The sequence below is a fragment of the Orbicella faveolata genome, unplaced genomic scaffold (assembly GCF_042242905.1).
Source record: "Orbicella faveolata isolate gen_17 unplaced genomic scaffold, um_ofav_v1 contig_27, whole genome shotgun sequence".
Lineage (NCBI taxonomy): Eukaryota > Metazoa > Cnidaria > Anthozoa > Scleractinia > Merulinidae > Orbicella > Orbicella faveolata.
Window position 1 is genome coordinate 5,444,249 of NW_028301555.1, and position 15,752 is coordinate 5,460,000.

General features: G+C 37.7%; 2 long non-coding RNA genes across 8 annotated transcripts in view; one reads left to right on the forward strand and one right to left on the reverse strand.

Annotated features, from left to right (window-relative positions):
• Positions 1–2,672: 2,672 nt before the first annotated feature.
• Positions 2,673–13,134, forward strand: LOC149107294 (uncharacterized). 7 transcript variants are annotated; one of them, XR_016209389.1, is made up of 8 exons: positions 2,673–3,068; positions 3,996–4,193; positions 6,263–6,328; positions 7,974–8,046; positions 9,472–9,590; positions 10,471–10,542; positions 11,929–12,099; positions 12,560–12,846. It is a non-coding gene; the product is annotated as an uncharacterized LOC149107294 (long non-coding RNA). The 7 variants fall into 7 exon arrangements; XR_016209390.1 differs by having other exon boundaries at positions 2,674–3,068; positions 3,996–4,182; XR_016209391.1 differs by lacking the exon at positions 3,996–4,193 and having other exon boundaries at positions 2,680–3,068.
• A 502-nt stretch (positions 13,135–13,636) lies between these two features.
• LOC110067304 (uncharacterized) overlaps positions 13,637–15,752 on the reverse strand; it is a 7,205-nt gene continuing 5,089 nt past the window's right edge. The window contains exon 4 of the long non-coding RNA XR_016209396.1: positions 13,637–14,633. This is a non-coding gene — a long non-coding RNA (uncharacterized LOC110067304). The remainder of the gene's footprint in view (positions 14,634–15,752) is intronic.

A 15,752-nucleotide genomic window follows, 5' to 3' on the forward strand; every position in this document is an offset into this window, starting at 1 on the left:
ATTAACAGTTTTGCTTTCCTAAATATATTGAAGAGTCGGTGTTTTCAAAACGACCATTTTGATTCCATGTGTCTTGGTCCTGTAGGATTGCAAGGCTGGTTTGTTTTAGAACATGAAATTATTAACTTGAAGACATTCTATCACGTGCAAACAAAAATGCAAATTGTTTTGCCACAACAAGTACAGTTACAATAGATCTCCGTCGATTTCTTTCTGTGGTGAAAATTTTGAGTTCAGGCGTTTGTATATTAAGTTGCTGAAGTGTTGTGCTGATCTTTCCTTTATATTTCCTTAGCAACGCCTTGCTGCACGTCTTGGACTCTTATGGACGCCTGATGCCTGCTGACATGAAGAAGGCTCTGAATCATGCTTATATGGTTTCTGATCTTGAAGTTTCGTTAGGTAAAGGACAATACTTTAGGTACTTGTATCGTTCGACAGAACATTGTCAAGCAGAAAAGTAACGAGAAAATTTGCATCTAACTGTAGTCGGGATGTATCGCCAAATTCTCTCAACTAATGGTAAAAGAAACGAATAGGAATTACTGAAAGTGAATTTACACCTTGAGCTAGAAACTGAATGGATTAAAGAAATTAACGCGGATCTATGTTATTGAAATCACAAATTTCGTGGAAGAAATTGTCGTTTGTTTGTTTATCACAGTCAGCTGAAATTGTCTTGAATTTCAAATTCGGCAAAAACCACACAAAAACTTCGAGTGAATTCACTCAAATCCTTCAGCAGATCACTCAAATTTTGAATTGCGTGTCATTTGCGCAGTCAGCCGGAATTATGTCGAATCTCGCCAGATCTTGCTATTTGATTACAGTCAAATTTGACACGCACTAAACTATGCAGAAATATTTTACCAGCCAAGTTTTGAAAAGTAAAAATTAATATACGAATTGTATATTCCGTGATGTTTCGATTTATAACATGGTATTATTTTTGCTGACCAGGCAGCTCAATTTAGTTGTTTTGAAAGAACTTTTCACTTGATTGTTTACCACGAAATCAGTTGCAATAGGCCACGTTCGATATATCAGTATTGTAACATGGCTCCGAGACTTTCAGGACAAACTTTTATATTTGGTGTTGTTTTCTTTGTTTCCAAGTCTCTTTTGGGAATTGAGAGACAAAAGAAACTTAAAAAACTTACAATTTTGACCCGAAAGCCTTGGAGCCATGTTAGAATATTGATATATCGAACGTGTCGTATTTTCTTCTATGTCGACAGATTACACTGTTTGGTTAAACGATAGTCCTTTTAACTGCAAATTTTGAAAGCTAAAAGCTGGCATTTGAATTTTATATTCCGCGTGGTTTCAGTTCAAAATATGGATCCGTATTTAAATGGTATTCAATGCTTTAAGAACTTTCAGCAAATGTTTTTGCAAAAAGCTATCAAGTAAGTCAACGGAATATTTATTGTCAAAACCAGAGCAAATGGTTACTTGAAACTGTAAAAAGCAACGACCCAGTTGATTTTATTTATTGAATTTATTTTTCCTCTAGTCTTTAGTTTTAGTTTCGATTACATTTCTCGATTAGTTTTTGCCTCAATTATTTTCATTTCTGGTGATTCTCGTAGTAATTATAGATGTTTCAGATTTTGTTTTTCTTCGATTAAGCAATTTCGTCTTATTAGTTTCTACAAATAATTTTCAGACATTGATTTTTTTAAACTTCTTTTATTAATAGCATGAAGAACAGATTCGAGTGTTGTAAACAAGTTTACCTTACTACAACTTGTAAATACATTAATGATAGAAAACAATAAAATGAAAACAATAAAATATTTGACAACTATTGTTTGCTTCATTTCTCCTTTGTCTTTCGCTTAACGAAAGAAAGAAAAAAAAATGCGTTTTTAAATTGGGCCTGGAAACTAGTCGGAATGTAGGCTATCTCTTTTACTATTTTTTGACTACGTAGGGCTGCCAAAAAGAAAACAAAATCTACACTTTTGAGCAGAGTCTGACCAGAAAGCAAACGTATACTTTGACTTTTGATGGGACAGATCTGTTGCACAGTGCAAGATTTTTCCCGCCAAAAGACTATATATATTTTTGACTCTAAACCAGACACCATTCAAAAGCGCAGACGTTTTTTTTCTAAGGATAATTTTTCCCGCCAAAAGACTAATTTTTTTTCGAATTTTTTGGTCCCTTAATTCCTTAAAACCAGAGAGTTTTCACCTTCTTGTCACCTGTGGAAACTGATTGTTTAAGAGCTGATAATCCGCCATGCGTAGTATTTTCAACTCACTCCTCGGTGTTTTGAAATGTTGTCAAGCACGGTCTTTCTTGCTTGATAGCATCCCATCACGTTCAAGAATTCAACTAGCGGAGAAATTTTACTTAGCTCTCAGCCACTAGAAACAAGTTCTGACTAGTATTTCCGCTCAGCGTTGTTGTGAAACACCAATACCTGCGACAAGAATTTACTTCAAGCAAACCTTGCAAACACTCGCTTCGGATAAGATGGTTTTGACGTTTTGCCAAAGCATGAACTGTACTCACAACCAATGTTTTTTGTGTAGCGGTAACTTGGTCTTTTTCTTCTTCAAACGTCCTCTGTGAATCTTGATCCTGTCTTGAGCCCATCAAATCGTCTCACAAGCGAGATTTTCCTGTGGCCAAACCCCTGTCGGCTAAGACTGGGGACGAAACTATCACGTGATACAGACACGACTTTGTGACCGAGTGAGTTTGGGGTCAAGAGATAACAACAAAATGGCGGAAGACATGTGGAAGAGGGAAACAAACTTTTTGAGTGTAATGCTCTAGTAAACTAAACGCGCTTTTTCTCGGGGCTGTTACACAAGGAAATGTAAACCTCTCGTTGAGAAATAACCGAAATGTTGAAGCCGTGGAAAGACAGTGGATACATCAAGTGAGAATTAAGCTTCAGGCTGACCGAACTGAAACAAAACTAAAAGCCAAGATTGGATCAGATGAAGAGTAGAACAGAGGAAATGAGAAACGTCACCAGATAAAGATAAGATAAACAGTAAATGACTGGCAGTACAGGACAACAACTGAATATATTTGGCACCATAGAGCAGGTATGTTTATTAATGATTATTGTGAAATAATTAGCATTGAATGATCATGGACAAGCTCTATCTGACACCCTCCACTGTCAAGGTATGCACGTGTATAAAACATGTAAAAACGGTAGTGTAAAATACAGACAGCAGACCGGGTATAAAATGTGTGAGTCCAGAAAAATATCCAACCTCTTCCCCCATGGAGGTTTTTTTTTTGTGTTTGACCCCCATTTGAAGGTGCTCCCCCCTACCACCTGGAATTTCCATGATATTTCAACTTCGGGGCCCCTACTGATTGGAAATTCCATATCCTCAAATAACAAGACTTACGTCATTTATTTTGACCTCTTAGGCACTGTAATAAATTTGAGGCTAGAAAAACTGCTAAGCACTTGGATTCTGCTCATCCATCCACTAACAGTTTTTCTAGTCCTCAAATGTGCATATTTATTTTCTAAGAGAACATGGAACACCATCTTCTACAGTGGAACCCCGTTAATACGCCCACCTTAGGGCCATGGAAAATTGGTCGCATTAACGGGGTGGTTGTATTAAAGGGGTTCTTTAAATTAGAAAATGACTCACTGAACTTTTTTTCAGGCCAGAATAAAGTGGCCATAATAACGAGGTAGTCGTATTAGCGGGGTGGTCGTAAGGCGGGGTTCCGCTGTATTTGGTTTTTGTAAATAGATAGATGCAGAAGGGGGGAGAGGACACAATCAGTGAAAGAAATTCATTACCATGAATAACTGTGAACAATGAGTGAGTTTCTTGTGCCAATAAAAGTAGAGCTATTAAAATTATGAACCCTTGGTGACAGGGATCGAAAGCAAATGAGCAATTTTAAATTTTAAATCAAAGCAAAACTAAATCAAAGTACTTTTTAATCCTTATTTTCAATGTCTTTTTAATCTGTTTTGATGTGGTTAAATGTAATTTAAGCTAAGTTAAACGTGAAACAGTGCTGGTCAGCAGCCTTCCCCTGTTTTGGACATGAGCAGTGGTGTGGGGTCTGCTGGGGGTCGTGTGGTTTTACAGTGTGGCTTTTGAGGTCAACTCATTCTCACGTGTGTTTGTGCCGTTTCGACTGTGCTTGGCGATTTAGCTCCCTGCTCTCCCTCCCTCTCTGGTAAGTATGAGGTAAGTATTATGGTTCCACTGTTTTTGCAGTGTGACGGTGCCTGGTGGTTGCCACTCACAGGGTTGTCATGGTTGCCCTACAACTCGGCTCTTGTGCACAGGGTTGTCATGGTTACCCTATGTGCTCGGCTCTTGTGCTCGAGGCTCCACTATCTTTCCAGGCACCTTCCCCAAGCTCATCTATTGTTGATGAGTTTAAGGGCTAGGAAATTCATAGTAATATAAAGTTTTCGAAGACCTTTTCTTATTATTCACCATTTTTGTATTATAAACAAGGATTTTTCTTACTTAAAATTAGTGGTAAAATTCTAACATTATTTTACGCACACTGAGCTTTGGATGCTCACTCGCGCTATTCAGGGCTCCCAAAAAGTGCTGTCTGATCTTCCAGGACAAGTACTTACCTAGGGCAAGTGAGATTTGAGTGCTACTTCAGGGATTGGGAAGGCAAAACAGACAAATGAGCCTATGGCCCATGGCATTGGAAAGTTATGGGCCATTTATATGAAAAAAATGGGCCATTAGGTAAATAAATGGGCCATAAAAATTTTTTTTGACAAATGATTCGTAATTCTTGATTGCTGTTGTTTTATACTTTTTACTGGACTTCAAGCTAGGTTAAAGTGTACAGTCACAGAATATAGCTAACTCAAATTATAAAACCTTTCATTGAGGTTAAGCTATGCATTCTGAACTGGAACTGATTAAATGTAACACACCGAGTAGTCTGACATCAACATCACTGAGACATGCTCAGTTTTAGATTTAGAGTGACAAGTAAGGTTGCATTTACAATTTAAAACTTGAGCTATACATGAACTGTACATAACACACCTGTAGCTCTCTAATAATTAATGAAACGTTAACCAAAAGTTTTTTCGTTCCTTAGAACTAGAAGGCTTGGAAGCTTCATCTTGATTGTTGTTTTCAGGATCACAATTCGTTGTGGCGAACTTGGTGTTCGTAGTGTAAAGCGGCAATTTTGGAACTTTTGCTTTCAGAGGCACATTATTCGGCTAATTACAGCATGCAAAACATATTCGACCATATTCAAATCAGCCGTTTCTATCATTGAAAAACAGAAAGCACATGGATTGAGCAAGACCCCAAGTAAGGGGTCTGGGGATGAAAAATGCTTTCTTAATGTCGATTGAAGAGCATAGGCATCTTCATTTCTCACATGTTTAGTCATTATAACACTGAAAATTTCACAAATGAAAATCCTTTCCACAAAATAGTGTATATTTTGCTAGCTGTTTTGATGCTAGGGCACATCGCAGGCTGGTAGGTGCTTTTATAATGCTTCATTTCATAGATTTATGTGCCATATGCCTACGGCGCATGGCCTTCTCAATCCCTGCTACTTGTCCCAAGGGCAAGCTGGAATTTTTTCCCCTAGCCTCACAAAACTCTTGTAGCCAGTAGAAATTGTGATGTCTTAAATGTTTCAATTCAGGTGAAATCACTTCTCTTGCATTCATACACATTGCTAAAGGCTCTCTCTCTTTCTCACTTCATCTGTTTATATAATTTGAATTATAACTTCAGGCTGCTTCGTGGCCCTAGTATAATTCTCATTTAGGCAACAATTGACTCGAGCTAGTGCCGGTCAGCAGCCTTTCAGGGGGGGGGGGGCATGTTCTGTGGGGTCTCATACAGGATTTTGAAGGACTTAAGAGTGTTGCTTGCTAGCTGTGGAAGAACTTGAAGTTTGCTTTGAGTGCCATTAATGCTTGTAGCATGCTTTTTCACCCTGCCTCCCTTCCTTTCACAACTGACAGTAAATATACATATATGGGTAATAAGTATCTCCAATGATTCTGTCAGTATGACGGTGCCTGGTGGTTGCTGCTAGCAGTGTTGCTATGGATACCTGCATGGGCTGCTTGAGGCTCATATCTTGCTTGGCTCTACCTTTCCCAAACTCATCAATTGGTTTTGAGTTTAACAGTTGGTGGATTAAGCATGTTAAGCCTGTAGGGCATGTACTCTATACAATTATTATTCCTTTGAGTTAATGAAATATTATCTAGTTAATAAATATTTTTCATTTGTTTTCCTCCATCAAGAGAAAAGAGCTTAAGTGATAATGTTCCCTCTGACCAATTATCCCAAGAAACACAGAATTGTGTTCAGTTAAGTATTTGTCCAACTTCATCCTGTAATATATCACTAAAAGCTATGTGTACTGTTGCAACCTTTATGTGTCAATTATTGTGAAGTTGTCAAACCCAGAATAAATATGGCCTGGTCCTGTGACAATTTGTTTTAACTGACTGAGAAAATTTCATTCCAATTTTTCTGACAGAGTCAATTTCAATAAACTGTTGTTTACTATTTCAAGTTAATCAATAAATTAGGGGGTAAGGAAAGTTCGATTTATCCATCAATCCAAGGCAATTCTATAAAAGAGTGAAAGGTCACACAAATATGGATATGGTCAGTTCCATCAAAAACTCTACGACAGGTTCTTGATCTGTGAAGCATAGACTGGTCCCTTGTCCAGATTGCTGGTGCAAGGTTTTAAGAATACCTGTTCAGGAACAGTTGGACCGTCTCCAAGCGCTGAATGGGTCTTGAGCTTTGCACAGGAGATGGGTGAAAGAACTGGCCATAAGGGGCTGGTTCCACCAAAAATCTCTTCCTGGGTTTCTTGATCTGTGAAGCATAGACTAGTCCCTTATCCAAATTACCAGCACAAGATTAAAAAAACCCTGAGTAGGACCAATTGGACTGTGTTCATGGGCTGAATGGATCTTGAGCTTTGTACAGGAGATGGGTGTAAGAACTGACCCACAAGGGAGCTGGTTCCACCAAAAATCTCTTCCTGAGTTTCTTGATCTGTGAAGCATAGACTGGTCTCTCATCCAAATTGCCAGCAGAAGATTTTAAAAAACCTGATTAGGACCAATTGGACTGTGTTCATGGACTGAATGGATCTTGAGCTTTGTACAGGAGATTGGTGTAAGAACTGGCCCACAAGGGAGCTGGTTCCACCAAAAATCTCTTCCTGAGTTTCTTGATCTGTGAAGCATAGACTGGTCCCACATTCCAAATTGCTAGCACAAGATAAAAAGACTTGTTTAGGAACAATTAGACTGTGTTCATGCACTGAATGGATCTTGAGCTTTGTACAGGAGATGGGTGTAAGAACTGCCCCACAAGGGAGCTGGTTCCACCAAAAATCTCTTCCTGAGTTTCTCTATCCATGAGGCATAGACTGATCCCTCATACAAATTGACAGCACAAGAGAAAAATTAATGGATCTTGAACTCTACCAGAGATGGTGTAAGAACTGCCTGTAAAGGAGTTGATTTCATGAAAAAATTCTCCCCAATGCCTTTGTTTCCCTGTGTGTAAAAGAAACTGATACTACAAAAGAACAGTTCAATAATGGCTAATAGATTGTTGTTCTGATTTGAATTTCAACTTTTTGCATTATTGAAACTGATTTTGAGGAAGTTTTAAATTAGTTTTCTCTTTTCTTTTTAATTTACTTAGAATACCCATTTAATTTTTTTTCTGACCTGAGTTGTACAACCCAGCTTAGTATACATTTACTATTTTGAATAGGTTTTTGCCAATTATTAAATCAATTTTATTCACTGTTTTAATTACTTAATAAATGATTTATTTTCCGGAAAATGAATGGCTGGTGCTGACCTGCAAACTGAGGAGAAAATTACTAATTAAATCGTGTTTAGAATTTATAATAGTTTATTATCATTAATATTAACAATTGATTAATTAGTATTCAAATAAAATGTTTAACCTCCACAGGGTTTTAAGACCAAAGGTATTCAACCAATGACGTTGAACACGACAATCTTTTATCAGTTTTGCCAGAACACAGGTAAGCTCCCTTGGCAACTTCAGCATGTCTTGAAATAGGTCCGTTAGGCGTACATATGGAACTAGCCTTAATTACCCTTTACCCATGTTTGGTTTGGTTATAATTCTAGAGATCCAACTTTGGGGTTACCATTCATTAAAATTGTAAGTGGTCCTGTGGATCTGCACACAATGTTCTGTTTTGGATGCAACTGTGCAAGGAGTTTTACTATACTCGTAAAAGGCATTAAAAAAAAAAAAAAAGAATCAGTTGGGGTATGTTCTTAAGTCTTCTGCAAAATGATTAGCTACGGTATTCAGTCAGAATGCATTGTATTCCTGAGAGCCAGCCATCCAGTCAGATAACTGAAAAATACGGCTTTTCGATCGCAGCACACTTCATACATGTATATTTCAAATATTATATATTTTTCTTTTTGTGCAAGTCTATCTTGGGATGATAAATTTATGAACCAAGCTTTTAAAGTACATGTATGTAAATCATGGTACAGACAATTATATATTTGTAATTGTGTACTGAATTTAATAAAATTTTTATTATAACATAACTAAAGCAAAGCGCGCGCTCTGATTGGTTAATTTAGCGTCTACTATTTGCCCATGGGTGCACGCTGCTGACGTGTGTGTTAATTTTTACAAAGCAAATCTTTTGACAGACATTTTTTCCAAAGTAATGGCCGACGTCCTTCTCCCAGAAATGCGAAACTGTCTTCACAGTTGTCTGAAGATGAAACTTTATCGAGTTACTGGTGTGCAGTCGGTTGTCATGTATGAATTTTCGCGCGTTTGCTTTCTCTTGTCATGTAAGACTACACGAATATTTCTTTGTGATGTAGCTCAATAAAAGGACTTCTGTTGTTCCAATGTCTCAATGTTATGTTATAAAACAAATTGTAAACGCCGTAACGTGCACTATTGAGTTATGGATGCACTTGGGAAGTGTGCTAAGCACTCAAGAAGCTAGAGTCGCACTCGGCTATCGCCTCGTGCGACTCTTACGCTTCTTTCGTGCTTAGCAACCTCCCGCGTGCATCCATAACTCAATAGTACACGCTATGGCGTTTACCATTTGTTAATTAGTGACAGTGGTAGAAAAGGCAATGTGGCATTGATTATTAGTTTCGGCCTTAGAACTGGTTATTTAGTTTATTGTAGTCACTTAAATTGCTGTAGTGCAACACAAACAATTATAGTAAATGTGTTTAGGTTGGACAATTTGCATCTTACAGTATTTGTGTTTATTCTTGGCCTTTTATTATGAAACGGCAACTAGTATGAAATTTGAGAAGGCCGTTGAATAAGGGTGAAACACTTTAATTTGTTTGTTTTTGTTTATAGGTATTATATGAAACGGCAACTAGTATGAAATTTGAGAAGGCCGTTGAATAAGGGTGAAACACTTTAATTTGTTTGTTTATGTTTATAGGTATCAGTGGTGGGCAGTTTCAAAGGTTCGAGAAGATGACTTGAATCCAAAGCATCATTTATGCTAATGGCAAATACAATTCCTCTCGCATTTTCTGTTAACACGAGGGGCAAACTCAAGTAAGTTATGTTGCTAACATTTACTGTGGATTTGACTATTTGATCAGCTATGCTGAATGTTACCTCATTATCAGCGTGTTTAACTAAACCAAGTTTACCGGATTTAAAATCTGTGACAAAATTCTGTAGCAGAATCAGTTAATGAGATGAAAACAGTCACCTGCTTGCTGTTTTATTATGAGATTTCAGACTAATTGTCAAAGCAGGTTTGAGTCAGATTTCGAGATATGATGTCACATCAGGGTAGCAAGGGATCTGCTCATTGAAGGATGTGTTGCCTTGCCAAGTTTTTGCTGGCTGGGAAACCAGGGGTCTATCCCTTATAAGCCTAACCTTATGCCAGAAACGGGTTGTTACCTGTAGGTTTTATGATCGAAACTGCACGCACATCTAAAAGAAAATATCACTTTTATTAATTCAAGTACTTGCACAATGGTTGAAAGAAAAGTGTTTGGTTGGTTGGCGGCTTTGCACTATCCGAAGATACTGTAAATCGTCTTGGTACAAATCATGTACTGTTAGAATGATATTTTTGTTGGCGAGAAATTTTGTTAGAGTGAAATGCAGATAGATGATGGTGAGAACTGACCTGATGCGCGCAAGGCGGTCTCGGCTACTCTATAAGTCTTAAAACGAAGTGGGGCTATATTTCGGCCCAAAGGGGTTGGGTTCACCAAGGATGTTCTCTCCGGCCCCTGTGTTTCTCTGTCCTTAACATAAAGTGGTCTTGACATCAAAACAGTTCAAAAGAGAAAACTTGCCTGGTTTTGAAGTTAGACTGTCTGCATCAGCATGATACAAATTGCTCTTGAGCTGGCATTAGTACCAATCCCCAAATGAAAAGAAAACCCTTTTTAAATAATGGTTTTACCTTCCACAGGTTTGAAAACCAAAGATGTTCAACTTAACAAAGATGTTAAGCGTGAAAATAATTGGTTTCGCTAGAATACCGGTGAGCCCCGTTGATATCTTAAATGGCTACGAATAGGTCCGCTATGCGTACTTGTGGTTCTACTGTACGTTCATTATACTTCACCGACGTTTGGTTTGGTTGTAACAGCGATCGGGAGTCGAAACGGTCAGTGTTGGTTCAAATTGCGATTTAGTTTGAGAACTTTCAAAATAACATATCAATGCTACTGTGTAGACCAGAGTACAATATTCTGTTTTATATCTTCAGAACCATATATAGCCTGCGTGGCTGGCGGGATTCGCGCGCGAGTGATTTTTGGCGGCGGCACCGCCATTTGATTGATTTTGTAGAAAGTGTGAAGCAACCTTTAAAGCTTCTTTGAGACTTGTTATGCATAATTAGTGCGCACATAATTCAGGTTGCAACACGTCAGAGAAATGTCACAACGTATTAACTAAGAACAACGAAGCCGGTCATTACACCAACACTACGACAGCAGCTGAACTTTGCTACAAGCAGCTGTATATAGTATAAAGAATATCGAATACATCGAGCTATAAAAGTGTTGGAACCCTTAAGCAAGTTGGTTTAGCCAGGAGAAGTCATGTCGGCGTTCTTTCCCATCCATGTAGAAAGTATGTTTATTTATTGGTTGAACGTAAAATACATATTACTATGAATTCTTTGCTCTTTTTCCGTCGATCGGCTTTTGCACTGTAAAATAGATTTTTTAAAAATTTGTACACGAGGAAGGTTTGGTCAATTTATTTCTGGTTTTAAAAAGGAAAAAAAAATTCTTCTGTACGCCAGGACCGGGAGTCGAAATCGGGACTCTGTTTAATCCTGAAGCGAGAGGCGCGCGCCAAACCACTGCGCCAACTCGACTTAACGAATTTCTGCGCCGAAAACTTGACTACAAAACCATACGATTGGCGCGCACTAATGGTCAGCGTGACATACCTTAACAGCGAACACAAAATAATACTATTGTGGTTGATTGTTTTCTTTTTTTGTTTATTTGGGGAAAATTTTGTCTCGCGAGAGACGTAACATTTATTATTCTCAGCTTTGAAGTATGTAAAACGTGGAACAAGCAAATAATTGTAAATTTGTCATATTTACAGTTATCGCAACCTTCTGCGATAACAGAATCCAATTTTTATCACTATTTACCATTATTGCTTGTAAAGAAGGTTAAGAAAGAGCTGATTATTTGCGCTTTGGAAAATATAAATATATATTTAAAAAAATTAGCTTATTGCGTTGTTGTGCAAAAGAAAGCATGATGTTTATCGCAGAACATAAGAACGGCACAATTTTCTTCTTATTTGCGTTTATTCTTGTCTTTTACTTAATTTATACAGAAAATTAACAGTGACAGTGGAATAAGATTGACTTCTTTTTATTACTTTTTGCTTCCTTTAGGCTTCAATAGCGAGCAGCTTCAAAGTTCGCGAAGATGGACTTCAAGGACATCATGCACGCTATCGAAAGAATCCTGTGAACGCGATGGGCGTATTTGCTATGCGTAATTTTATCTCGTTCATATCAGGGCATTCAACAAACCCAAGTTTAAGAGTGTTTAAGGAAGTTAAAGTACAGAACTAGACAGATTTTAACCGGTTGAAACCGTTTGTTGTATATTTGGGCGTAAACTTGATTAGACGTCAACAGTACTGTTTGGACGTGAACAAAGATGAAAGCAAATTTCGTTACGATCGATTTTGATTCGTGCCGGTTCAGGGACAGCTACATGCAGATTTACATGTGAAAGAAAATATTCTTTCTGAGAAATCGCGCAATGAGAGTATGGAAGTTCAAGTGAATAAACGTGTCTCGCTACAGTCGGTTTTGATTGTGCCGGTTTTGGAACATCAAGTACAAGCGCATCTAAAATTTGGAGAATTGTTTAAGTTTAAGTCATCGAAGGTATTGTATAAGTCTAAGTAGCTTCTAACTAAGTTGTTACGATCATGTTCTTTTGGAATAATATTCTAAGTCTCTTAATTGGTGGGAAATATTTGTATGTTTTAAATCACATTCTCTTCTATTTCAGATGCCTTTGAAATGATCAATGTGAGGAAAGGCGAAAGAAAAAACACAATCTTGCAGATGCCCTGAAAAAAATGAGTACCAGAGAGGAAAATTTTCAATATTGGAAAGAGAACAAAAATGGATGTGGAACACCGCCACCTCCTCGCCAGCCACCACTAATTAGCATTTGTTTTATACTTATAGCGAGAGTTTTGAGCTCTCGTCCTTGTGGCACAACTTTGCACGTACGCATGCGCGTTTGGTAGCATATTTTATAATAAATTTTTTTCTAAGTCTTTTGGCGGGAAACGTTTGTATATCTCTTTCTTTCAGATGCCTTGAGAATGACCAGTTTTAAGAAGTGGCCAAAGAAAAATTGTCAACCCTGGAAGGAAGGCAAAAATTGATGTGGAACACCGCCACCTCCCCGCCACCACCACTAACTAGCAATTCTTTTATACTTATAGCGAGAGTTTGGTCCATCCATCCTTGTGGTACAGTAGCCTCTAATACGCGTGCGTACTAAAAATCTAATGTACTGTGTCCCAGTTACAAGAAACTAATGTACTGTACGTCGTGACTGTAAGTAACCGATAGCTTCGTGTCAGTTTAAACCGAAGTTCAAACTTCGGGTTTCCCGACACGGAGGCATCGGTTACTTGTAAGTCGTGACAGTAAGTAACCGATAACCTCGTGTTGGGGAATCCGAAGTTTTTTTCGGGTTATCCAACACGAAGTTATTAGTTACCTACGGCCACGACTTACAAGTAACTGATACCTCCGTGTCGGGAAACCCGCAGTTTGAACTTCGGTTTAAACTGACACGAAGCTATCGGTTACTGACAGTCACGACGTACAGTACATTAAGTTTCTTGTAACTGGGACACTCACCTAGTACGCATGCGTATATGAGGCTACTGTACCACAAGGATTGGTGGATCAAACTCTTGCTGTAAGTACAACAGAAATGCTAGTTAGTGGTGGCGGCTGGAGGTGGCGGTGTTCCACATAAATTTTGGCCTTCCTTCCAAGATTGAAAATTTTGTATGGCATCTGCAAAAGAGCCTTGGAAGCATGGTTTTCAGTAGACTGACACAAGTTTGTAAGATGATAAAGTCAATTTATTTTGTAATACTACAACAGACAAAAACCAATAAAGATAAATATTACAGTACATATCTTTCGCGTTCAATAAACAACAGTGTACACGTATACGCTGAGTCCGTAGCTCTTCGTTTTATTACCTCCGCTATATTCTGAAGATGTTATGATCATGATAAAACCTTCATTTACGAACCCTGTGTTATTTTCCTCTGATAGCTACGACCTTCTTGTATTACCGCCATGTTCACAATGTCTGGAACTAGATTATTAACTAATGACCCGCGACAGAGTTATATTACTAAACCTTTGTGAAAAATGAAACAATTACATACCAACACTGTTTTCCTTCGACAACTACAAAGTTTACGAATTAATAGACTTAAAGACGATTTTAAAATCCTTTCAGCATATAACTGCCACCAAGTCTAAATAAACTTAGAAACTTTTATCCCGCGATTTGCTGCAAAAGTTAGGTACGAAAGATTGAAGGGATTTAAGTTAGCCGCGCTGTACGTGAGCAACAACAGCAACAGGTAAATTATAATGATTACAGAATGAATTTCGATAAAATTACCATATGCATTGTTTTTGGAATAAACAATTTGAATGACTATGAACTTTTGCGGGTTTTCCAAATCTTAAACATTTACGTCTCTTGGGAAATGTTTCGTCGTTTTCTTTCTTAGAAACCAAACTAATTCATCGGCAGAGAAGCAAATTTTTTTCCCTCTTGAATGGGAATAGTAAAGTAAAGAAAACTGAAATGACTCCTTTAGTAAAATATTGTTTGCCACTAAGTCCGATTCCAAAACCTCTTTCTTAGAAGTAAGAGATATCTAACCTGTCACCGGTACATACACTATTCAGTAGAAATATAAAACCTATCGGCAAGTCACTCGGACACCATCCGTGGTATATGATCAATTCATATTCAGGTTATCACCAGTCAACCCCAGCTCCAGCTGCTCTTTGTGACTGACAAAGCCTCCTACCTGGATTAAATATAAACAATTTCTCAGCATTCAGTTACAGCAATATTGCCTATCACTTTTTAAGGAGTCACAAAAAAGTACGTCCATTTCATATTGACCTGGGGGGGGGGGGGAGGGGTGGGGGTGGCGGGGCGCACAAAGTGTGAGTCAAACAGCAAAAGTGGCCAAATCTCGTGACTTCAAAGTTATTGGGGAGCATAACGTGACTTCACGTCCTTAGATTTTCCTTTTTTTTTTTGCTTAAAAAATACCAGAAATCCAAGATGGCGGATACAAGATGTATGACGTCATTTTGGCCAGATATGACGTGAAACTACCACGTGATTTGAATTAAACACCACGTTCGTTTGATCTGTCAAGCGTTTAAAATTTTCAAAATTCGTGAATCGAACGTTTCAAGAAAAGCTAGGACGAATTTTCTCTGATCGCACCTTTTCAAAAGCCGCAAATTTTGTTTACATAAACGCAAAATTTATCGTTGATTTTAAAATCTGATTATCCCTTTTGTAACTTCATAACACCTAAACATCATTATGAAACTATCTTGTAGTAATAAAAGGAACAAAAGCAAAACAAAACAAGACAAAACAAAACAAAACATAGGGTTCGCACTACTCCTGGAATTCCCAGAAAACTCCTGGATTTTTGAAAAATAATGTCCAGGGCCCTGGTAAACTCCTTGAAAATTCAATTTTGGTATCAACTCCTGGAAAACTCCTTGACTTTATTTATTGAGACTAGTAATAGTTATCACTAAAGCTGCTCCGCTTTCTTTTATTTCTACTGATTGAAAACAATTGTACATTATGGTCTGAACTAAAACTTCTATATCTTTGTTTTTGTAAACTTTATCACTCATAATGTTCCTATTAACTTAGGCATCTTATCATGGTTATTATCCAGACATTCAACTAAGTAAACTAAATCAACACTTTCTATTTAACTCATTCCATTCCAGACAACCGTGAGTTTTCTTTTGAAGGGAGACAAAAAGAACCTTATGAAAAAAAGAAAGGTTTCCTTCATGGGAACTAATATTTCTGTTACAGAAAAAGGTTAAAAAATTACGGAGAAACAAAATATTATGTCAAAGCATTCTGCAGTTTGAATTTGATGATG